The sequence below is a fragment of the Stigmatopora nigra genome, unplaced genomic scaffold (genome assembly GCF_051989575.1).
Source record: "Stigmatopora nigra isolate UIUO_SnigA unplaced genomic scaffold, RoL_Snig_1.1 HiC_scaffold_24, whole genome shotgun sequence".
NCBI classification, from domain to species: Eukaryota; Metazoa; Chordata; class Actinopteri; order Syngnathiformes; family Syngnathidae; genus Stigmatopora; species Stigmatopora nigra.
Window position 1 is genome coordinate 2,425,286 of NW_027551603.1, and position 20,455 is coordinate 2,445,740.

Here is a 20,455-nt window from a genome sequence, read left to right on the forward strand (position 1 = left end):
GGTACTGCTCTTGCAGATGGACACCCATGAAATGTCGAAAAAGATGCGGGGTATAATGCTCACAGGACCTGGCATTCCCAAGCGGTCTCCCAATCAGGTACTAACCAGGCCGAACCCTGCTTGGCTTCCGAGATCGGACGAGATCGGGCCTTTTCAGGGTGGTATGGCCGTGAGCGGTACTGTTCTTGCAGATGGACACCCATGAAATGTCGAAAAAGATGCGGGGTATGATGCTCACAGCACCTGGTATTCCCAAGCGGTCTCCCATTCAGGTACTAACCAGGCCGAACCATGCTTGGCTGCCGAGATCGGACGAGATCGGGCGAGATCGGGCCTTATCAGGGTGATATGGCCGTGAGCGGTACTGCTCTTGCAGATGGACACCCATGAAATGTCGAAAAAGATGCGGGGTATGATGCTCACAGCACCTGGTATTCCCAAGCGGTCTCCCAATCACGTACTAAACAGGCCGAACTATGCTTGGCTTCCGAGATCGGACGAGATCGGGCCTTTACAGGGTGATATGGCCTTGAGCAGTACTGCTCTTGCAGATGGACACCCATGAAATGTCGAAAAAGATGCGGGGCATGGTTCTCACAGCACCTGGTATTCCCAAGCGGTCTCCCAATCAGATACTAACCAGGCCGAACCATGCTTGGCTTCCGAGACCGGACGAGATCGAACGAGATCGGGCCTTTTCAGGGTGGTATGGCCGTGAGCGGTACTGCTCTTGCAGATGGACACCCATGAAATGTCGAAAAAGATGCGGGGTATGATGCTCACAGCACCTGGTATTCCGAAGCGGTCTCCCAATCAGGTACTAACCAGGCCGAACCATGCTTGGCTGCCGAGATCGGACGAGATCGGGCCTTATAAGGGTGGTATGGCCGTGAGCGGTACTGCTCTTGCAGATGGACACCAATGAAAAGTCGAAAAAGATGCGGGGTATGATGCTCACAGCACCTGGTATTCCCAAGCGGTCTACCAATCAGGCACTAACCAGGCCGAACAATGCTTGGCTGCCGAGATCGGACGAGATCGGGCCTTTTCAGGGTGGTATGGCCGTGAGCGGTACTGCTATTGCAGATGGACACCAATGAAAAGTCGAAAATGATGCGGGGTATAATGCTCACAGCACCTGGTATTCCCAAGCGGTCTACCAATCAGGTACTAAACAGGCCGAACCATGCTTGGCTTCCAAGATCGGACGAGATCGGGCCTTTTCAGGGTGGTATGGCCGTGAGCGATACTGCTCCTGCAGATGGACACCCATGAAATGTCGAGAAAGATGCGGGGTATGATGCTCACAGCACCTGGTATTCCCAAGCGGTCACCCAATCAGGTACTAACCAGGCCGAACCATGCTTGGCTTCCGAGATCGGATGAGATCGGGCCTTTTCAGGGTGGTATGGCCGTGAGCGGTACTGTACTAGCAGATGGACACCCATGAAATGTCGAAAAAGATGCGGGGTATGATGCTCACAGCACCTGGTATTCCCAAGCGGTCTCCCAATAAGGTACTAACCAGGCCGAACCATGCTTGGCTTCCGAGATCGGACAAGATCGGGCCTTTTCAGGGTGGTATGGCCGTGAGCGGTACTGCTCTTGCAGATGGACACCCATGAAATGTCGAAAAAGATGCGGGGTATGATGCTCACAGCACCTGGTATTCCCAAGCGGTCTCCCAATCAGGTACTAAACAGGCCGAACCATGCTTGGCTGCCGAGATCAGACGAGATCGGGCCTTTTCGGGGTGGTATGGCCGTGAGCGGTACTGCTTTTGCAGATGGACACCCATGAAATGTCGATAAAGATGCGGGGTATGATGCTCACAGCACCTGGTATTCCCAAGCGGTCTCCCAATCAAGTAGTAAACAGGCCGAACCATGCTTGGCTTCCAAGATCGGACGAGATTGGGCCTTTTCAGGGTGGTATGGCCGTGAGTAGTACTGCTCATAAAGATGGACACCCATGAAATGTCGAAAAAAATGCGGGGTATGATGCTCACAGCACCTGGTATTCCCAAGAGGTCTCCCAATCAGGTACTAAACAGGCCGAACCATGCTTGGCTTCCGAGATCGGACGAGATCAGGCCTTTTCAGGGTGGTATGGCCGTGAGCGGTACTGCTCTTGCAGATGGACACCCATGAGCTAAAGTATTAATTCGACCTTCTACACCTGCTACCCAAATCAATTGGGATTTGACATTATTCAAAGTCAGTTGGAATATTCAGGTTATAAAAGAGGGGGGAAAAGGCAGGAATATATACAGCTATGTTTTACTTTTGTGCATTTCAGGCCAAATTGGTATTTGTCTTTGAGTCAGCAATAATAACAAAGGAGTAAAGTCAGCTTGATTGCAGTAAGACTTTTTGCACTCTATACACTCAATTTTCACATGTTGTTTTACTTCTGGACGCTGCAAATGGACTGCACATCTGTTGCATCGTGTGTATATATGTGTATTACCGTACTTTGAATTTTGATTTAAACCTTTACAACCCAACTACCTCAGATCAAGCAATTATAATGTAAAGTAGTAGATGTTTAAAAAAAGCACCAAATGCAAAAAGATAACAAAATAACAATACTAAATAGTCAAATAAGCAACTCCATTATTCTTTTAGAGAAAATATCTCAGCGGGGTCAAGTCATTCAATTCAAATCGACTGGTAATCAGATTCAATTAAAGACTAACTGATTGGGTGCAATGTTGTAGTGGCAGCACAACTAAATGAATTCACTGAATTTAAATGGGATTTGTAAGTGTTTTCACATTTTATACTGTAAAACAAAAAATCACATAGGATTTATGGTTAAACACTGGAGCTACAGAATTTTACCAGAAATTACATTCAATTGGTATAGCACTTCAATAACCACCAATTTATTGGAACACTATTGTAGATTTTTCATTTCACTGAAACTAAAATTATATTGCTCCACCACCACATGCACACACCCCTTTTTTACTGTATAACTCTAGCAACCACAAGTATTTTATTTTTATTTTTTTAAGAAGAAAATGACTGACTATTCTTCTGTCTGTTCAGATATCACTACTTTTACATGATAAGAGAAGTAATTTTTAAAGAAGGCTCAGCAAAATACCCAGCATTCAATAGTACTGGCATGCTGGATCTTGCAAACTACACTCCTCAACTGCACAGAAAAAAAATAGAAAAAAACAGTCATACATTGTCTGCAGTACTTTCCACTCATTCGCTTACACTTTGTACTCCATCCTTTCTACACAAAAAGCATCATCCCGCTGTTACAGAGTAAAGAAGGTTGCACAGAGTCCTTTTCTTGCTGTTCTGTCTCTTTAGAACAGAAGGACACTTTGCGCTTCACAGAATGCAAGTCTACAAGTACTGCTGCTTAGATGTGGTTGAATGTTAGGCCCCTAAGAAATACATGTGAAGCAACAGCAATGCTTTACAAGGTGTCTATTGTTTATATAAATAAACATAAAACAGGTTACGAAAACATGCTGTAAAATCCAAATCATATTTTATCATAGTTTCACATGCTTAAACTAATAGTAATTGTTTAGTATAAATGATCGTCATGTGAAAGACATTGTTTAGTATTCTTTCATTCATTCATTCTCTCAACCGCTTATCCTCACAAGGGTCACGGGGGGTGCTAAGGCCTATCCCAGCTATCTACGGGCACCAGGCGGGGGACAAAAGAATGAACATAATTTAAAGTAATTGCTCTACAGTTGTACTGCATACCGGAGGTCATTTAATTCATTCAGATCAAGAACCTCCAATAACATATCGGCTGGTATTGTTGGAGATGGAAATCCAACTCATTTTATCTCTGAGGGCTAGCTGCGAATGCACTTGCATTATGTCAGTAAAATTCTAGAAATCATAGCGAAAGGGTTATTTTTCAAGAAAATCTGTTCCCGAAAGACCGACAAATTGTCTTTATTTGATGCTCTTGTCAGGAGAGGTTGGATTGCCTTTCCTGGCATGACGTCACGATAACTATCAGCTGTCACTAATTACGTGATTAGATTATTTTTGGCGTCACTGGACAAGGTCCAAGTGGACATGGGGAAGCTGGAGCACCTCTTTGAGTCCAGGGCCAAAGAGATGCCATGGGCCAAGAAAGCGCCAGAGAGCAAAAAGTCCGAGATCCTGGTTCTGGACTCCAAGCGGAGCACCGCCATCAACATCGGGATGACGGTCCTGCCCGCCGTTCACGTCATCAAGAGCGCCATCCTCAACTTTGACGACTTTGCCATCAACAAGGAGGGTGTGGAGAAGATCCTGAGCATGACGCCCACAGAGGAGGAGAAGCAGAAGATCCGCGAGGCTCGCTCGGCCAATCCCGACGTTCCCCTGGGGACGGCCGAGGAATTCCTCTCGGGCCTGGCTTCCGTCAGCGCCTTGACCCCCCGCCTGCAGCTGTGGTCTTTCAAACTCAACTATGAGGCACTCGAGCAGGAGATCGCCGAGCCCCTGTTTGACCTGAAGTTGGGCATGGAGCAGCTGGCCGGCAACCGGACCTTCAAGAAGATCCTGGCCACGCTGCTGGCCGTGGGGAACTTCCTCAACGGGTGTCCTCCTCACCAGAATCTTCAGGCTCCCTCCATGGTGTATCAATTCCTCTGGGCATAGGCATAAGATAACTTGGGCGCTCTCTGGTGGTTGTACGCACCTGGGCATCATGATGAAACGGTAAAGGCTTCCCAGGGCGACGTGCATAGCAGTGGTGGGGCGTACGAGTACGCTGCGGCTCTAACTCTTCTACCAGCTGTGGCTCATCTCTAGAAATGATGTGCCTGAGAGCCCCGCACCACGGTGTGTCCATTACAAAATTCCTAAACGATTCTGAGGGGTTTCTTATACATTCCAAGCAGTCCGGTGTCTTCGAGGTGGATGGTTTGCGTCGCCGAGTGCGTCGGCGCGAGCGTGGGTGGCGCTCCGCTGGGTCCATAATGGTTGGATCGTGCTGTTACGATTTCGCCGCGTAGTGCGACGCGATCGTAGGGTAAGTTGAACCCAGATGCAGAGTCGCCGAAGTAATTGGAAAGGTGAGGCAGATCTGTAGCTCTTGTTGGTTGATTTAATAAACGGGGTAACATAACTTAAACAACTTGGCTTGACCACTCATTACAAACGAACTGAACATGCGGCGTGGCGTCAATGGAAACAGCAATTACTACGAGGATTAACAGGAAACGAAACCAGAACTTAACCAGTCGATCCAACCGCGGTCACAGAAAATCATAATGCTTAAATACCAAAAATAATCTAATCACGTAATTAGTGACAGCTGATAGTTATCGTGACGTCATGCCAGGAAAGGCAATCCAACCACTCCTGACAGCTCTGAGTGATTTTGGATCCTTTGTTTCTCCCCCAAGTAATGAGGACATGTTCTTTTTAAGATAGCTCTCCATCTAAGTCCTACTATAGGTCCAGTCTTGGTAAAAGGTGCATGATGACAACTGATCTATCTGAAATCCAGAATTTGATCTGGATTTCAGATAGATCACCCATGAAATGTCGAAAAAGATGCGGGGTATGATGCTCACAGCACCTGGTATTCCCAAGCGGTCTCCCAATCAGGTACTAACCAGGCCGTACCATGCTTGGCTTCCGAGATCGAACGAGATCGGGCCTTTTCAGGGTGGTATGGCCGTGAGCGGTACTGCTCCTGCAGATGGACACCCATGAAATGTCGAAAAAGATGCGGGGTATGATGCTCACTGCACCTGGTATTCCCAAGCGGTCTCCCAATCAGGTACTAACCAGGCCAAACCATGCTTGGCTTCCGAGATCGGACGAGATCGGGCCTTTTCAGGGTGGTATGGCCGTGAGCGGTACTGCTTTTGCAGATGGACACCCGTGAAATGTCGAAAAAGATGCGGGGTATGCTGCTCACAGCACCTGGTATTCCCAAGCGGTCTCCCAATCAGGTACTAAACAGGCCGAACCATGCTTGGCTTCCGAGATCGGAGGAGATCGGGCCTTTTCAGGGTGGTATGGCCGTGAGCGGTACTGCTCTTGCAGATGGACACCCATGAAATGTCGAAAAAGATGCGGGGTATGATGCTCACAGCACCTGGTATTCCCAAGCGGTCTCCCAATCAGGTACTAACCAGGCCGAACCATGCTTGGCTTCCGAGATCGGACGAGATCGGGCCTTTTCAGGGTGGTATGGCCGTGAACGGTACTGCACTAGCAGATGGACACCCATGAAATGTCGAAAAAGATGCGGGGCATGGTTCTCACAGCACCTGGTATTCCCAAGCGGTCTCCCAATCTGGTACTAAACAAGTCTAACCATGCTTGGCTTCCGAGATCAGGCGAGATCGGGCCTTTTCAGGGTGGTATGGCCGTGAGCGGTACTGCACTAGCAGATGGACACCCATGAAATGTCGAAAAAGATGCGGGGTATGATGCTCACAGCACCTGGTATTCCCAAGCGGTCTCCCAATCAGGTACTAAACAGGCCGAACAATGCTTGGCTTCCGAGATCGGGCAAGATCGGGCCTTTTCAGGGTGGTATGGCCGTGAGCGGTACTGCTCTTGCAGATGGACACCCATGAAATGTCGAAAAAGATGCGGGGTATGATACTCACAGCACCTGGTATTCCCAAGCGGTCTCCCAATCAGGCACTAAACAGGCCGAACCATGCTAGGCTTCCGAGATCGGACGAGATCGGGCCTTTTCAGGGTGGTATGGCCGTGAGCGGTACTGCACTAGCAGATGGACACCCATGAAATGTCGAAAAAGATGCGGGATATGATGCTCACAGCACCTGGTATTCCCAAGCGGTCTCCCAATCAGGTACTATACAGGCCGAACAATGCTTGGCTTCCGAGATCGGACGAGATCGGGCATTTTCAGGGTGGTATGGCCGTGAGCGGTGCTGCTCTTGCAGATGGACACCCATGAAATGTCGAAAAAGATGCGGGGTATGATGCTCACAGCACCTGGTATTCCCAAGCGGTCTCCCAATCAGGTACTAACCAGGCCGAACCATGCTTGGCTGCCAAGATCGGGCGAGATCGGGCCTTATCAGGGTGGTATGGCCGTGAGCGGTACTGCTTTTGCAGATGGACACCCATGAAATGTCGAAAAAGATGCGGGGTATGATGCTCACAGCACCTGGTATTCCCAAGCGGTCTCCCAATCAGGTACTAACCAGGCTGAACCATGCTTGGCTTCCGAGATCGGGCGAGATTGGGCCTTTTCAGGGTGGTATGGCCGTGAGCGGTACTGTTCTTGCAGATGGACACCCATGAAATGTCGAAAAAGATGCGGGGTATGATGCTCACAGCACCTGGTATTTCCAAGCGGTCTCCCAATCAGGTACTAACCAGGCCGAACCATGCTTGGCTGCCGAGATCGGACGAGATCGGGCGAGATCGGGCGAGATCGGGCCTTATCAGGGTGGTATGGCCGTGAGCAGTACTGCACTAGCAGATGGACACCCATGAAATGTCGAAAAAGATGCGGGGTATGATGCTCACAGCACCTGGTATTCCCAAGCGGTCTCACAATCAGGTACTAACCAGGCCGAACTATGTTTGGCTTCCGAGATCGGGCCTTTTCAGGGTGGTATGGCCCTGAGCAGTACTGCACTAGCAGATGGACACCCATGAAATGTCGAAAAAGATGCGGGGTATGATGCTCACAGCACCTGGTATTCCCAAGCGGTCTCCTAATCAGGTACTAACCAGGCCGGACCATGCTTGGCCTCCGAGATCGGTCGAGATCGGGCCTTTTCAGGGTGGTATGGCCGTGAGCAGTACTGCACTAGCAGATGGACACCCATGAAATGTCGAAAAAGATGCGGGGTATGATGCTCACAGCACCTGGTATTCCCAAGCGGTCTCCTAATCAGGTACTAACCAGGCCGGACCATGCTTGGCCTCCGAGATCGGACGAGATCGGGCCTTTTCAGGGTGGTATGGCCGTGAGCGGTACTGCTCTTGCAGATGGACACCCATGAAATGTCGAAAAAGATGCGGGGTATGATGCTCACAGCACCTGGTATTCCCAAGCGGTCTCCCAATCAGGTACTAAACAGGCCGAACCATGCTTGGCTTCCGAGATCGGACGAAATCGGGCCTTTTCAGGGTGGTATGGCCGTGAGCGGTACTGCTCCTGCAGATGGACACCCATGAAATGTCGAAAAAGATGCGGGGTATGATGCTCAGAGCACCTGGTATTCCCAAGCGGTCTCCCAATCAGGTACTAACCAGGCCGAACCATGCTTGGCTTCCGAGACTAGTCGAGATCGGGCCTTTTCAGGGTGGTATGGCCATGAGCAGTACTCTACCAGCAGATGGACACCCATGAAATGTCGAAAAAGATGCGGGGTATGATGCTCACAGCACCTGGTATTCCCAAGCGGTGTCCCAATCAGGTACTAACCAGGCCGAACCATGCTTGGCTGCCGAGATCGGGCGAGATCGGGCCTTTTCAGGGTGGTATGGCCGTGAGCGGTACTGCACTAGCAGATGGACACCCATGAAATGTCGAAAAAGATGCAAGGTATGATGCTCACAGCACCTGGTATTCCCAAGCGGTCTCCCAATCAGGTACTGACCAGGCCGGACCATGCTTGGCCTCCGAGATCGGACGAGATCGGGCCTTTTCAGGGTGGTATGGCCATGAGCGGTACTGCTCCTGCAGATGGACACCCATGAAATGTCGAAAAAGATGCGGGGTATGATGCTCACAGCACCTGGTATTCCCAAGAGGTCTCCCAATCAGGTACTAAACAGGCCGAACTATGCTTGGCTTCCAAGATCGGACGAGATCGGGCCTTTTCAGGGTGGTATGGCCGTGAGCGGTACTGTTCTTGCAGATGGACACCCATGAAATGTCGAAAAAGATGCGGGGTATGATGCTCACAGCACCTGGAATCCCAAGATCGGACGAGATCGGACGAGATCGGGCCTTTTCAGGGTGGTATGGCCGTGAGCGGTACTGCTCTTGCAGATGGACACCCATGAAATGTCGAAAAAGATGCGGGGCATGGTTCTCACAGCACCTGGTATTCCCAAGCGGTCTCCCAATCAGGTACGAACCAGGCCGAACCATGCTTGGCTTCCGAGATCGGATGAGATCAGGCCTTTTCAGGGTGGTATGGCCGTGAGCGGTACCGCTTTTGCAGATGGACACCCATGAAATGTCGAAAAAGATGCGGGGTATGATGCTCACAGCACCTGGTATTCCCAAGCGGTCTCCCAATCAGGTACTAAACAGGCTGAACCATGCTTGGCTTCCGATATCGGACGAGATCAGGCCTTTTCAGGGTGGTATGGCCGTGAGTAGTACTGCTCATGCAGATGGACACCCATGAAATGTCGAAAAAAATGCGGGGTATGATGCTCACAGCACCTGGTATTCCCAAGAGGTCTCCCAATCAGGTACTAAACAGGCCGAACGATGCTTGGCTTCCGAGATCGGACGAGATCAGGCCTTTTCAGGGTGGTATGGCCGTGAGCGGTACTGCTCTTGCAGATGGACACCCATGAGCTAAAGTATTAATTCGACCTTCTACACCTGCTACCCAAATCAATTGGGATTTGACATTATTCAAAGTCAGTTGGAATATTCAGGTTATAAAAGAGGGGGGAAAAGGCAGGAATATATACAGCTATGTTTTACTTTTGTGCATTTCAGGCCAAATTGGTATTTGTCTTTGAGTCAGCAATAATAACAAAGGAGTAAAGTCAGCTTGATTGCAGTAAGACTTTTTGCACTCTATACACTCAATTTTCACATGTTGTTTTACTTCTGGACGCTGCAAATGGACTGCACATCTGTTGCATCGTGTGTATATATGTGTATTACCGTACTTTGAATTTTGATTTAAACCTTTACAACCCAACTACCTCAGATCAAGCAATTATAATGTAAAGTAGTAGATGTTTAAAAAAAGCACCAAATGCAAAAAGATAACAAAATAACAATACTAAATAGTCAAATAAGCAACTCCATTATTCTTTTAGAGAAAATATCTCAGCGGGGTCAAGTCATTCAATTCAAATCGACTGGTAATCAGATTCAATTAAAGACTAACCGATTGGGTGCAATGTTGTAGTGGCAGCACAACTAAATGAATTCACTGAATTTAAATGGGATTTATAAGTGTTTTCACATTTTATACTGTAAAACAAAAAATCACATAGGATTTATGGTTAAACACTGGAGCTACAGAATTTTACCAGAAATTACATTCAATTGGTATAGCACTTCAATAACCACCAATTTATTGGAACACTATTGTAGATTTTTCATTTCACTGAAACTAAAATTATATTGCTCCACCACCACATGCACACACCCCTTTTTTACTGTATAACTCTAGCAACCACAAGTATTTTATTTTTATTTTTTTAAGAAGAAAATGACTGACTATTCATCTGTCTGTTCAGATATCACTACTTTTACATGATAAGAGAAGTAATTTTTAAAGAAGGCTCAGCAAAATACCCAGCATTCAATAGTACTGGCATGCTGGATCTTGCAAACTACACTCCTCAACTGCACGGAAAAAAAATAGAAAAAAACAGTCATACATTGTCTGCAGTACTTTCCACTCATTCGCTTACACTTTGTACTCCATCCTTTCTACACAAAAAGCATCATCCCGCTGTTACAGAGTAAAGAAGGTTGCACAGAGTCCTTTTCTTGCTGTTCTGTCTCTTTAGAACAGAAGGACACTTTGCGCTTCACAGAATGCAAGTCTACAAGTACTGCTGCTTAGATGTGGTTGAATGTTAGGCCCCTAAGAAATACATGTGAAGCAACAGCAATGCTTTACAAGGTGTCTATTGTTTATATAAATAAACATAAAACAGGTTACGAAAACATGCTGTAAAATCCAAATCATATTTTATCATAGTTTCACATGCTTAAACTAATAGTAATTGTTTAGTATAAATGATCGTCATGTGAAAGACATTGTTTAGTATTCTTTCATTCATTCATTCTCTCAACCGCTTATCCTCACAAGGGTCACGGGGGGTGCTAAGGCCTATCCCAGCTATCTACGGGCACCAGGCGGGGGACAAAAGAATGAACATAATTTAAAGTAATTGCTCTACAGTTGTACTGCATACCGGAGGTCATTTAATTCATTCAGATCAAGAACCTCAAATAACATATCGGCTGGTATTGTTGGAGATGGAAATCCAACTCATTTTATCTCTGAGGGCTAGCTGCGAATGCACTTGCATTATGTCAGTAAAATTCTAGAAATCATAGCGAAAGGGTTATTTTTCAAGAAAATCTGTTCCCGAAAGACCGACAAATTGTCTTTATTTGATGCTCTTGTCAGGAGAGGTTGGATTGCCTTTCCTGGCATGACGTCACGATAACTATCAGCTGTCACTAATTACGTGATTAGATTATTTTTGGCGTCACTGGACAAGGTCCAAGTGGACATGGGGAAGCTGGAGCACCTCTTTGAGTCCAGGGCCAAAGAGACGCCATGGGCCAAGAAAGCGCCAGAGAGCAAAAAGTCCGAGATCCTGGTTCTGGACTCCAAGCGGAGCACCGCCATCAACATCGGGATGACGGTCCTGCCCGCCGTTCACGTCATCAAGAGCGCCATCCTCAACTTTGACGACTTTGCCATCAACAAGGAGGGTGTGGAGAAGATCCTGAGCATGACGCCCACAGAGGAGGAGAAGCAGAAGATCCGCGAGGCTCGCTCGGCCAATCCCGACGTTCCCCTGGGGACGGCCGAGGAATTCCTCTCGGGCCTGGCTTCCGTCAGCGCCTTGACCCCCCGCCTGCAGCTGTGGTCTTTCAAACTCAACTATGAGGCACTCGAGCAGGAGATCGCCGAGCCCCTGTTTGACCTGAAGTTGGGCATGGAGCAGCTGGCCGGCAACCGGACCTTCAAGAAGATCCTGGCCACGCTGCTGGCCGTGGGGAACTTCCTCAACGGGTGTCCTCCTCACCAGAATCTTCAGGCTCCCTCCATGGTGAATCAATTCCTCTGGGCATAGGCATAAGATAACTTGGGCGCTCTCTGGTGGTTGTACGCACCTGGGCATCATGATGAAACGGTAAAGGCTTCCCAGGGCGACGTGCATAGCAGTGGTGGGGCGTATGAGTACGCTGCGGCTCTAACTCTTCTACCAGCTGTGGCTCATCTCTAGAAATGATGTGCCTGAGAGCCCCGCACCACGTTGTGTCCATTACAAAATTCCTAAACGATTCTGAGGGGTTTCTTATACATTCCAAGCAGTCCGGTGTCTTCGAGGTGGATGGTTTGCGTCGCCGAGTGCGTCGGCGCGAGCGTGGGTGGCGCTCCGCTGGGTCCATAATGGTTGGATCGTGCTGTTACGATTTCGCCGCGTAGTGCGACGCGATCGTAGGGTAAGTTGAACCCAGATGCAGAGTCGCCGAAGTAATTGGAAAGGTGAGGCAGATCTGTAGCTCTTGTTGGTTGATTTAATAAACGGGGTAACATAACTTAAACAACTTGGCTTGACCACTCATTACAAACGAACTGAACATGCGGCGTGGCGTCAATGGAAACAGCAATTACTACGAGGATTAACAGGAAACGAAACCAGAACTTAACCAGTCGATCCAACCGCGTCCACAGAAAATCATAATGCTTAAATACCAAAAATAATCTAATCACGTAATTAGTGACAGCTGATAGTTATCGTGACGTCATGCCAGGAAAGGCAATCCAACCACTCCTGACAGCTCTGAGTGATTTTGGATCCTTTGTTTCTCCCCCAAGTAATGAGGACATGTTCTTTTTAAGATAGCTCTCCATCTAAGTCCTACTATAGGTCCAGTCTTGGTAAAAGGTGCATGATGACAACTGATCTATCTGAAATCCAGAATTTGATCTGGATTTCAGATAGATCACCCATGAAATGTCGAAAAAGATGCGGGGTATGATGCTCACAGCACCTGGTATTCCCAAGCGGTCTCCCAATCAGGTATTAACCAGGCCGCACCATGCTTGGCTTCCGAGATCGAACGAGTTCGGGCCTTTTCAGGGTGGTATGGCCGTGAGCGGTACTGCACTAGCAGATGGACACCCATGAAATGTCGAAAAAGATGCGGGGTATGATGCTCACAGCACCTGGTATTCCCAAGCGGTCTCCCAATCAGGTATTAACCAGGCCGAACCATGCTTGGCTTCCGAAATCGGGCGAGATCGGGCCTTTTCAGGGTGGTATGGCCGTGAGCGGTACTGCTCTTGCAGATGGACACCCATGAAATGTCGAAAAAGATGTGGGGTATGATGCTCACAGCACCTGGTATTCCCAAGCGGTCTCCCAATCAAGTACTAAACAGGCTGAACCATGCTTGGCTTCCGAGATCGGACGAGATCGGGCCTTTTCAGGGTGGTATGGCCGTGAGCGGTACTGTTCTTGCAGATGGACACCCATGAAATGTCGAAAAAGATGCGGGGTATGATGCTCACAGCACCTGGTATTCCCAAGCGGTCTCCCAATCAGGTACGAACCAGGCCGAACCTTGCTTGGCTTCTGAGATCGGACGAGATCGGGCCTTTTCAGGGTGGTATGGCCGTGAGTGGTACTGCTCTTGCAGATGGACACCCATGAAATGTCGAAAAAGATGCGGGGTATGATGCTCACAGCACCTGGTATTCCGAAGCGGTCTCCCAATCAGGTACTAAACAGGCCGAACCATGCTTGGCTGCCGAGATCGGACGAGATCGGGCCTTATCAGGGTGGTATGGCCGTGAGCGGTACTCTTCTTGCAGATGGACACCCATGAAATGTCGAAAAAGATGCGGGGTATGATGCTCACAGCACCTGGTATTCCCAAGCGGTCTCCCAATCAGGTACTAACCAGGCCGAACCATGCTTGGCTGCCGAGATCGGACGAGATCGGGCCTTTTCAGGGTGGTATGGCCGTGAGCGGTACTGCACTAGCAGATGGACACCCATGAAATGTCGAAAAAGATGCGGGGTATGATGCTCACAGCACCTGGTATTCCCAAGCGGTCTCCCAATCAGGTACTAAACAGGCCGAACCATGCTTGGCTTCCGAGATCGGACGAGATCGGACCTTTTCAGGGTGGTATGGCCGTGAGCGGTACTGCTCATGCAGATGGACACCCATGAAATGTCGAAAAAGATGCGGGGTATGATGCTCACAGCACCTGGTATTCCCAAGCGGTCTCCCAATCAGGTACTAACCAGGCCGAACCATGCTTGGCTGCCGAGATCGGACGAGATCGGACGAGATCGGGCCTTATCAGGGTGGTATGGCCGTGAGCGGTACTGCTCTTGCAGATGGACACCCATGAAATGTCGAAAAAGATGCGGGGTATGATGCTCACAGCACCTGGTATTCCCAAGCGGTCTCCCAATCAGGTACTAAACAGGCCGATCCATGCTTGGCTTCCAAGATCGGACGAGGTCGGGCCTTTTCAGGGTGGTATGGCCATGGCAGGTACTGCACTTGCAGATGGACACCCATGAAATGTCGAAAAAGATGCGGGGTATGATGCTCACAGCACCTGGTATTCCCAAGCGGTCTCCCAATCAGGTACTAACCAGGCCGAACCATGCTTGGCTGCCGAGATCGGACGAGATCGGACGAGATCGGGCCTTATCAGGGTGGTATGGCCGTGAGCGGTACTGCTCTTGCAGATGGACACCCATGAAATGTCGAAAAAGATGCGGGGTATGATGCTCACAGCACCTGGTATTCCCAAGCGGTCTCCCAATCAGGTACTAACCAGGCCGAACCATGCTTGGCTGCCGAGATCGGACGAGATCGGACGAGATCGGGCCTTTTCAGGGTGGTATGGCCGTGAGCGGTACTGCACTAGCAGATGGACACCCATGAAATGTCGAAAAAGATGCGGGGTATGATGCTCACAGCACCTGGCATTCCCAAGCGGTCTCCCAATCAGGTACTAAACAGGCCGAACCATGCTTGGCTTCCGAGATCGGGCGAGATCGGGCCTTTTCAGGGTGGTATGGCCGTGAGCGGTACTGCACCAGCAGATGGACACCCATTAAATGTCGAAAAAGATGCGGGGTATGATGCTCACAGCACCTGGTATTCCCAAGCGGTCTCCCAATCAGGTACTAAACAGGCCGAACCATGCTTGGCTTCCGAGATCAGACGAGATCGGGCCTTTTCAGGGTGGTATGGCCGTGAGCGGCACTGCTTTTGCAGATGGACACCCATTTAATGTCGAAAAAGATGCGGGGTATGATGCTCACAGCACCTGGTATTCCCAAGCGGTCTCCCAATCAGGTACTAAACAGGCCGAACCATGCTTGGCTTCCGAGATCGGACGAGATCGGGCGAGATCGGGCCTTATCAGGGTGATATGGCCGTGAGCGGTACTGCTCTTGCAGATGGACACCCATGAAATGTCGAAAAAGATGCGGGGTATGATGCTCACAGCACCTGGTATTCCCAAGCGGTCTCCCAATCAGGTACTAAACAGGCCGAACCATGCTTGGCTTCCGAGATCGGACGAGATCGGGCCTTTTCAGGGTGGTATGGCCGTGAGCGGTACTGCTTTTACAGATGGACACCCATGAAATGTCGAAAAAGATGCGGGGTATGATGCTCACAGCACCTGGTATTCCCAAGCGGTCTCCCAATCAGGTACTAACCAGGCCGAACCATGCTTAGCTTTCGAGATCGGACGAGATCGGGCCTTTTCAGGGTGGTATGGCCGTGAGCGGTACTTTTTTTGCAGATGGACACCCATGAAATGTCGGAAAAGATGCGGGGCATGGTTCTCACAGCACCTGGTATTCCCAAGCGGTCTCCCAATCAGGTACTAAACAGGCCGAACGATGCTTGGCTTCCGAGATCGGACGAGATCGTGCCTTTTCAGGGTGGTATGGCCGTGAGCGGTACTGCACTAGCAGATGGACACCCATGAAATGTCGAAAAAGATGCGGGGCAAGATGCTCACAGCACCTGGTATTCCCAAGCGGTCTCCCAATCAGGTACTAACCAGGCCGAACCATGCTTGGCTTCCAAGATCGCACGAGATCGGGCCTTTTCAGGGTGGTATGGCCGTGAGCGGTACTGCACTAGCAGATGGACACTGTCAGGTTCATTAATAATTACCTTCGTCCGTAATTATCAATAACTGCAGGAAGACATCTTATTCAATTATTGACATTTAATTAAATAGAAATGGATACAACAGATAAAAGCCTCCGGAGGGGAGCGTTACAGCAAGTGTCACCTTACAACTTCCGAACGTCTTCCCGAATAGACGTTTTCGTCCCATTCTTATGGTCACAAGTTACAGAGTTGTTGATCATTCCATCACGTATGAGTAAAAACAACATCTGGGACTACAATAACAATCAAAGTATTTTACTAATAACAAAAACAGGGACTAGACCTAACAACATGTAGATTAGAGTAATTATACAACCTCCTTGACCTAAGAATCATATAATATAATCATAATCATATAATCGTTACATACAGAAAAACCCGAAGTGTACGGTTACATAACGATCACAATATTCTTGTTATTGTCCGAATAGCCCTGTCCTCGTCACCAAGGGCCCACCAAATCTCAAGGACCCAGATTGGATGGATTGTTTGTATAACCATCCTGGAACAGGCTGTCCAGGTTAAAGATGACTTGGTGTGACCTCAACACTTTTGAAAAACAGAAAGAGAATGATTTAACAAAGTAATGAATTAATACAGAGAAAAGAAAGAGAATGATTTAATAAAGAAATGAATTAATATAACTATTATAATAGTAAAACAGAACAAACCCAACAGACACCCATGAAATGTCGAAAAAGATGCGGGGTATGATGCTCACAGCACCTGGTATTCCCAAGCGGTCTCCCAATCAGGTACTAAACAGGCCGAACTATGCTTGGCTTCCGAGATCGGACGAGATCGGGCCTTTTCAGGGTGGTATGGCCATGAGCGGTACTGCACTAGCAGATGGACACCCATGAAATGTCGAAAAAGATGCGGGGTATGATGCTCACTGCACCTGGTATTCCCAAGCGGTCTCCCAATCTGGTACTAAACAAGTCTATCCATGCTTGGCTTCCGAGATCGGGCGAGATCGGGCCTTTTCAGGGTGGTATGGCCGTGAGCGGTACTGCTTTTGCAGATGGACACCCATGAAATGTCGAAAAAGATGCGGGGTATGATGCTCACAGCACCTGGTATTCCCAAACGGTCTCCCAACCAGGTACTAACCAGGCCCAACCATGCTTGGCTTCCAAGATCGGACGAGATCGGGCCTTTTCAGGGTGGTATGGCCGTGAGCGGTACTGCACTAGCAGATGGACACCCATGAAATGTCGAAAAAGACGCGGGGTATGATGCTCACAGCACCTGGTATTCCTAAGCGGTCTCCCAATCAGGTACTAACCAGGCCGAACCATGCTTGGCTTCCGAGATCGGACGAGATCAGGCCTTTTCAGGGTGGTATGGCCGTGAGCGGTACTGCTCTTGCAGATGGACACCCATGAGCTAAAGTATTAATTCGACCTTCTACACCTGCTACCCAAATCAATTGGGATTTGACATTGTTCAAAGTCAGTTGGAATATTCAGGTTATAAAAGAGGGGGGAAAAGGCAGGAATATATACAGCTATGTTTTACTTTTGTGCATTTCAGGCCAAATTGGTATTTGTCTTTGAGTCAGCAATAATAACAAAGGAGTAAAGTCAGCTTGATTGCAGTAAGACTTTTTGCACTCTATACACTCAATTTTCACATGTTGTTTTACTTCTGGACGCTGCAAATGGACTGCACATCTGTTGCATCGTGTGTATATATGTGTATTACCGTACTTTGAAGTTTGATTTAAACCTTTACAACCCAACTGCCTCAGATCAAGCAATTATAATGTAAAGTAGTAGATGTTTAAAAAAAGCACCAAATGCAAAAAGATAACAAAATAACAATACTAAATAGTCAAATAAGCAACTCCATTATTCTTTTAGAGAAAATATCTCAGCGGGGTCAAGTCATTCAATTCAAATCGACTGGTAATCAGATTCAATTAAAGACTAACCGATTGGGTGCAATGTTGTAGTGGCAGCACAACTAAATGAATTCACTGAATTTAAATGGGATTTATAAGTGTTTTCACATTTTATACTGTAAAACAAAAAATCACATAGGATTTATGGTTAAACACTGGAGCTACAGAATTTTACCAGAAATTACATTCAATTGGTATAGCACTTCAATAACCACCAATTTATTGGAACACTATTGTAGATTTTTCATTTCACTGAAACTAAAATTATATTGCTCCACCACCACATGCACACACCCCTTTTTTACTGTATAACTCTAGCAACCACAAGTATTTTATTTTTATTTTTTTAAGAAGAAAATGACTGACTATTCTTCTGTCTGTTCAGATATCACTACTTTTACATGATAAGAGAAGTAATTTTTAAAGAAGGCTCAGCAAAATACCCAGCATTCAATAGTACTGGCATGCTGGATCTTGCAAACTACACTCCTCAACTGCACGGAAAAAAAATAGAAAAAAACAGTCATACATTGTCTGCAGTACTTTCCACTCATTCGCTTACACTTTGTACTCCATCCTTTCTACACAAAAAGCATCATCCCGCTGTTACAGAGTAAAGAAGGTTGCACAGAGTCCTTTTCTTGCTGTTCTGTCTCTTTAGAACAGAAGGACACTTTGCGCTTCACAGAATGCAAGTCTACAAGTACTGCTGCTTAGATGTGGTTGAATGTTAGGCCCCTAAGAAATACATGTGAAGCAACAGCAATGCTTTACAAGGTGTCTATTGTTTATATAAATAAACATAAAACAGGTTACGAAAACATGCTGTAAAATCCAAATCATATTTTATCATAGTTTCACATGCTTAAACTAATAGTAATTGTTTAGTATAAATGATCGTCATGTGAAAGACATTGTTTAGTATTCTTTCATTCATTCATTCTCTCAACCGCTTATCCTCACAAGGGTCACGGGGGGTGCTAAGGCCTATCCCAGCTATCTACGGGCACCAGGCGGGGGACAAAAGAATGAACATAATTTAAAGTAATTGCTCTACAGTTGTACTGCATACCGGAGGTCATTTAATTCATTCAGATCAAGAACCTCAAATAACATATCGGCTGGTATTGTTGGAGATGGAAATCCAACTCATTTTATCTCTGAGGGCTAGCTGCGAATGCACTTGCATTATGTCAGTAAAATTCTAGAAATCATAGCGAAAGGGTTATTTTTCAAGAAAATCTGTTCCCGAAAGACCGACAAATTGTCTTTATTTGATGCTCTTGTCAGGAGAGGTTGGATTGCCTTTCCTGGCATGACGTCACGATAACTATCAGCTGTCACTAATTACGTGATTAGATTATTTTTGGCGTCACTGGACAAGGTCCAAGTGGACATGGGGAAGCTGGAGCACCTCTTTGAGTCCAGGGCCAAAGAGACGCCATGGGCCAAGAAAGCGCCAGAGAGCAAAAAGTCCGAGATCCTGGTTCTGGACTCCAAGCGGAGCACCGCCATCAACATCGGGATGACGGTCCTGCCCGCCGTTCACGTCATCAAGAGCGCCATCCTCAACTTTGACGACTTTGCCATCAACAAGGAGGGTGTGGAGAAGATCCTGAGCATGACGCCCACAGAGGAGGAGAAGCAGAAGATCCGCGAGGCTCGCTCGGCCAATCCCGACGTTCCCCTGGGGACGGCCGAGGAATTCCTCTCGGGCCTGGCTTCCGTCAGCGCCTTGACCCCCCGCCTGCAGCTGTGGTCTTTCAAACTCAACTATGAGGCACTCGAGCAGGAGATCGCCGAGCCCCTGTTTGACCTGAAGTTGGGCATGGAGCAGCTGGCCGGCAACCGGACCTTCAAGAAGATCCTGGCCACGCTGCTGGCCGTGGGGAACTTCCTCAACGGGTGTCCTCCTCACCAGAATCTTCAGGCTCCCTCCATGGTGAATCAATTCCTCTGGGCATAGGCATAAGATAACTTGGGCGCTCTCTGGTGGTTGTACGCACCTGGGCATCATGATGAAACGGTAAAGGCTTCCCAGGGCGACGTGCATAGCAGTGGTGGGGCGTATGAGTACGCTGCGGCTCTAACTCTTCTACCAGCTGTGGCTCATCTCTAGAAATGATGTGCCTGAGAGCCCCGCACCACGGTGTGTCCATTACAAAATTCCTAAACGATTCTGAGGGGTTTCTTATACATTCCAAGCAGTCCGGTGTCTTCGAGGTGGATGGTTTGCGTCGCCGAGTGCGTCGGCGCGAGCGTGGGTGGCGCTCCGCTGGGTCCATAATGGTTGGATCGTGCTGTTACGATTTCGCCGCGTAGTGCGACGCGATCGTAGGGTAAGTTGAACCCAGATGCAGAGTCGCCGAAGTAATTGGAAAGGTGAGGCAGATCTGTAGCTCTTGTTGGTTGATTTAATAAACGGGGTAACATAACTTAAACAACTTGGCTTGACCA

The 20,455-nt window shown here is 48.1% G+C and overlaps 2 non-coding genes and 52 pseudogenes across 2 annotated transcripts; all 54 read right to left on the reverse strand.

Moving 5' to 3' along the window:
- Positions 1–56: 56 nt before the first annotated feature.
- On the reverse strand, positions 57–175 carry LOC144188055 (5S ribosomal RNA; annotated as a pseudogene).
- A 56-nt stretch (positions 176–231) lies between these two features.
- On the reverse strand, positions 232–360 carry LOC144183605 (5S ribosomal RNA; annotated as a pseudogene).
- A 56-nt stretch (positions 361–416) lies between these two features.
- LOC144186756 (5S ribosomal RNA) lies at positions 417–535 on the reverse strand (annotated as a pseudogene).
- A 56-nt stretch (positions 536–591) lies between these two features.
- Positions 592–720, reverse strand: LOC144186937 (5S ribosomal RNA; annotated as a pseudogene).
- A 56-nt stretch (positions 721–776) lies between these two features.
- LOC144191548 (5S ribosomal RNA) lies at positions 777–895 on the reverse strand (annotated as a pseudogene).
- Positions 896–951: 56 nt separating this feature from the next.
- LOC144184566 (5S ribosomal RNA) lies at positions 952–1,070 on the reverse strand (annotated as a pseudogene).
- Positions 1,071–1,126: 56 nt separating this feature from the next.
- Positions 1,127–1,245, reverse strand: LOC144191835 (5S ribosomal RNA; annotated as a pseudogene).
- Positions 1,246–1,301: 56 nt separating this feature from the next.
- On the reverse strand, positions 1,302–1,420 carry LOC144187641 (5S ribosomal RNA). The gene has a single exon (XR_013324882.1). It is a non-coding gene; the product is annotated as a 5S ribosomal RNA (ribosomal RNA).
- A 56-nt stretch (positions 1,421–1,476) lies between these two features.
- LOC144189370 (5S ribosomal RNA) lies at positions 1,477–1,595 on the reverse strand (annotated as a pseudogene).
- A 56-nt stretch (positions 1,596–1,651) lies between these two features.
- On the reverse strand, positions 1,652–1,770 carry LOC144191398 (5S ribosomal RNA; annotated as a pseudogene).
- A 56-nt stretch (positions 1,771–1,826) lies between these two features.
- On the reverse strand, positions 1,827–1,945 carry LOC144182987 (5S ribosomal RNA; annotated as a pseudogene).
- Positions 1,946–2,001: 56 nt separating this feature from the next.
- Positions 2,002–2,120, reverse strand: LOC144189072 (5S ribosomal RNA; annotated as a pseudogene).
- A 3,427-nt stretch (positions 2,121–5,547) lies between these two features.
- Positions 5,548–5,666, reverse strand: LOC144183902 (5S ribosomal RNA; annotated as a pseudogene).
- Positions 5,667–5,722: 56 nt separating this feature from the next.
- LOC144188234 (5S ribosomal RNA) lies at positions 5,723–5,841 on the reverse strand (annotated as a pseudogene).
- A 56-nt stretch (positions 5,842–5,897) lies between these two features.
- LOC144189305 (5S ribosomal RNA) lies at positions 5,898–6,016 on the reverse strand (annotated as a pseudogene).
- A 56-nt stretch (positions 6,017–6,072) lies between these two features.
- On the reverse strand, positions 6,073–6,191 carry LOC144185243 (5S ribosomal RNA; annotated as a pseudogene).
- A 56-nt stretch (positions 6,192–6,247) lies between these two features.
- LOC144183985 (5S ribosomal RNA) lies at positions 6,248–6,366 on the reverse strand (annotated as a pseudogene).
- A 56-nt stretch (positions 6,367–6,422) lies between these two features.
- On the reverse strand, positions 6,423–6,541 carry LOC144185067 (5S ribosomal RNA; annotated as a pseudogene).
- Positions 6,542–6,597: 56 nt separating this feature from the next.
- Positions 6,598–6,716, reverse strand: LOC144184837 (5S ribosomal RNA; annotated as a pseudogene).
- Positions 6,717–6,772: 56 nt separating this feature from the next.
- LOC144188614 (5S ribosomal RNA) lies at positions 6,773–6,891 on the reverse strand (annotated as a pseudogene).
- Positions 6,892–6,947: 56 nt separating this feature from the next.
- On the reverse strand, positions 6,948–7,066 carry LOC144182382 (5S ribosomal RNA; annotated as a pseudogene).
- A 56-nt stretch (positions 7,067–7,122) lies between these two features.
- On the reverse strand, positions 7,123–7,241 carry LOC144184748 (5S ribosomal RNA; annotated as a pseudogene).
- A 56-nt stretch (positions 7,242–7,297) lies between these two features.
- Positions 7,298–7,436, reverse strand: LOC144186774 (5S ribosomal RNA; annotated as a pseudogene).
- Positions 7,437–7,657: 221 nt separating this feature from the next.
- Positions 7,658–7,776, reverse strand: LOC144183964 (5S ribosomal RNA; annotated as a pseudogene).
- A 56-nt stretch (positions 7,777–7,832) lies between these two features.
- LOC144191728 (5S ribosomal RNA) lies at positions 7,833–7,951 on the reverse strand (annotated as a pseudogene).
- Positions 7,952–8,007: 56 nt separating this feature from the next.
- LOC144189581 (5S ribosomal RNA) lies at positions 8,008–8,126 on the reverse strand (annotated as a pseudogene).
- A 56-nt stretch (positions 8,127–8,182) lies between these two features.
- Positions 8,183–8,301, reverse strand: LOC144186510 (5S ribosomal RNA; annotated as a pseudogene).
- Positions 8,302–8,357: 56 nt separating this feature from the next.
- On the reverse strand, positions 8,358–8,476 carry LOC144191409 (5S ribosomal RNA; annotated as a pseudogene).
- Positions 8,477–8,532: 56 nt separating this feature from the next.
- Positions 8,533–8,651, reverse strand: LOC144191399 (5S ribosomal RNA; annotated as a pseudogene).
- Positions 8,652–8,707: 56 nt separating this feature from the next.
- LOC144191947 (5S ribosomal RNA) lies at positions 8,708–8,826 on the reverse strand (annotated as a pseudogene).
- Positions 8,827–9,016: 190 nt separating this feature from the next.
- On the reverse strand, positions 9,017–9,135 carry LOC144191358 (5S ribosomal RNA; annotated as a pseudogene).
- Positions 9,136–9,191: 56 nt separating this feature from the next.
- On the reverse strand, positions 9,192–9,310 carry LOC144186225 (5S ribosomal RNA; annotated as a pseudogene).
- Positions 9,311–9,366: 56 nt separating this feature from the next.
- Positions 9,367–9,485, reverse strand: LOC144191926 (5S ribosomal RNA; annotated as a pseudogene).
- Positions 9,486–12,912: 3,427 nt separating this feature from the next.
- LOC144182195 (5S ribosomal RNA) lies at positions 12,913–13,031 on the reverse strand (annotated as a pseudogene).
- Positions 13,032–13,087: 56 nt separating this feature from the next.
- Positions 13,088–13,206, reverse strand: LOC144183190 (5S ribosomal RNA; annotated as a pseudogene).
- Positions 13,207–13,262: 56 nt separating this feature from the next.
- Positions 13,263–13,381, reverse strand: LOC144190348 (5S ribosomal RNA; annotated as a pseudogene).
- Positions 13,382–13,437: 56 nt separating this feature from the next.
- Positions 13,438–13,556, reverse strand: LOC144182356 (5S ribosomal RNA; annotated as a pseudogene).
- A 56-nt stretch (positions 13,557–13,612) lies between these two features.
- LOC144191735 (5S ribosomal RNA) lies at positions 13,613–13,731 on the reverse strand (annotated as a pseudogene).
- A 56-nt stretch (positions 13,732–13,787) lies between these two features.
- LOC144186785 (5S ribosomal RNA) lies at positions 13,788–13,906 on the reverse strand (annotated as a pseudogene).
- Positions 13,907–13,962: 56 nt separating this feature from the next.
- Positions 13,963–14,081, reverse strand: LOC144189865 (5S ribosomal RNA; annotated as a pseudogene).
- A 56-nt stretch (positions 14,082–14,137) lies between these two features.
- On the reverse strand, positions 14,138–14,266 carry LOC144183932 (5S ribosomal RNA; annotated as a pseudogene).
- A 231-nt stretch (positions 14,267–14,497) lies between these two features.
- LOC144183933 (5S ribosomal RNA) lies at positions 14,498–14,626 on the reverse strand (annotated as a pseudogene).
- Positions 14,627–14,682: 56 nt separating this feature from the next.
- Positions 14,683–14,811, reverse strand: LOC144182950 (5S ribosomal RNA; annotated as a pseudogene).
- A 56-nt stretch (positions 14,812–14,867) lies between these two features.
- LOC144191227 (5S ribosomal RNA) lies at positions 14,868–14,986 on the reverse strand (annotated as a pseudogene).
- Positions 14,987–15,042: 56 nt separating this feature from the next.
- Positions 15,043–15,161, reverse strand: LOC144188159 (5S ribosomal RNA; annotated as a pseudogene).
- A 56-nt stretch (positions 15,162–15,217) lies between these two features.
- Positions 15,218–15,346, reverse strand: LOC144184948 (5S ribosomal RNA; annotated as a pseudogene).
- Positions 15,347–15,402: 56 nt separating this feature from the next.
- On the reverse strand, positions 15,403–15,521 carry LOC144187693 (5S ribosomal RNA; annotated as a pseudogene).
- A 56-nt stretch (positions 15,522–15,577) lies between these two features.
- LOC144182335 (5S ribosomal RNA) lies at positions 15,578–15,696 on the reverse strand (annotated as a pseudogene).
- Positions 15,697–15,752: 56 nt separating this feature from the next.
- On the reverse strand, positions 15,753–15,871 carry LOC144185382 (5S ribosomal RNA; annotated as a pseudogene).
- Positions 15,872–15,927: 56 nt separating this feature from the next.
- Positions 15,928–16,046, reverse strand: LOC144190104 (5S ribosomal RNA; annotated as a pseudogene).
- Positions 16,047–16,806: 760 nt separating this feature from the next.
- Positions 16,807–16,925, reverse strand: LOC144191199 (5S ribosomal RNA; annotated as a pseudogene).
- A 56-nt stretch (positions 16,926–16,981) lies between these two features.
- On the reverse strand, positions 16,982–17,100 carry LOC144184831 (5S ribosomal RNA; annotated as a pseudogene).
- A 56-nt stretch (positions 17,101–17,156) lies between these two features.
- On the reverse strand, positions 17,157–17,275 carry LOC144187288 (5S ribosomal RNA). The gene has a single exon (XR_013324842.1). It is a non-coding gene; the product is annotated as a 5S ribosomal RNA (ribosomal RNA).
- Positions 17,276–17,331: 56 nt separating this feature from the next.
- On the reverse strand, positions 17,332–17,450 carry LOC144189418 (5S ribosomal RNA; annotated as a pseudogene).
- Between the last annotated feature and the right edge of the window lie 3,005 nt (positions 17,451–20,455).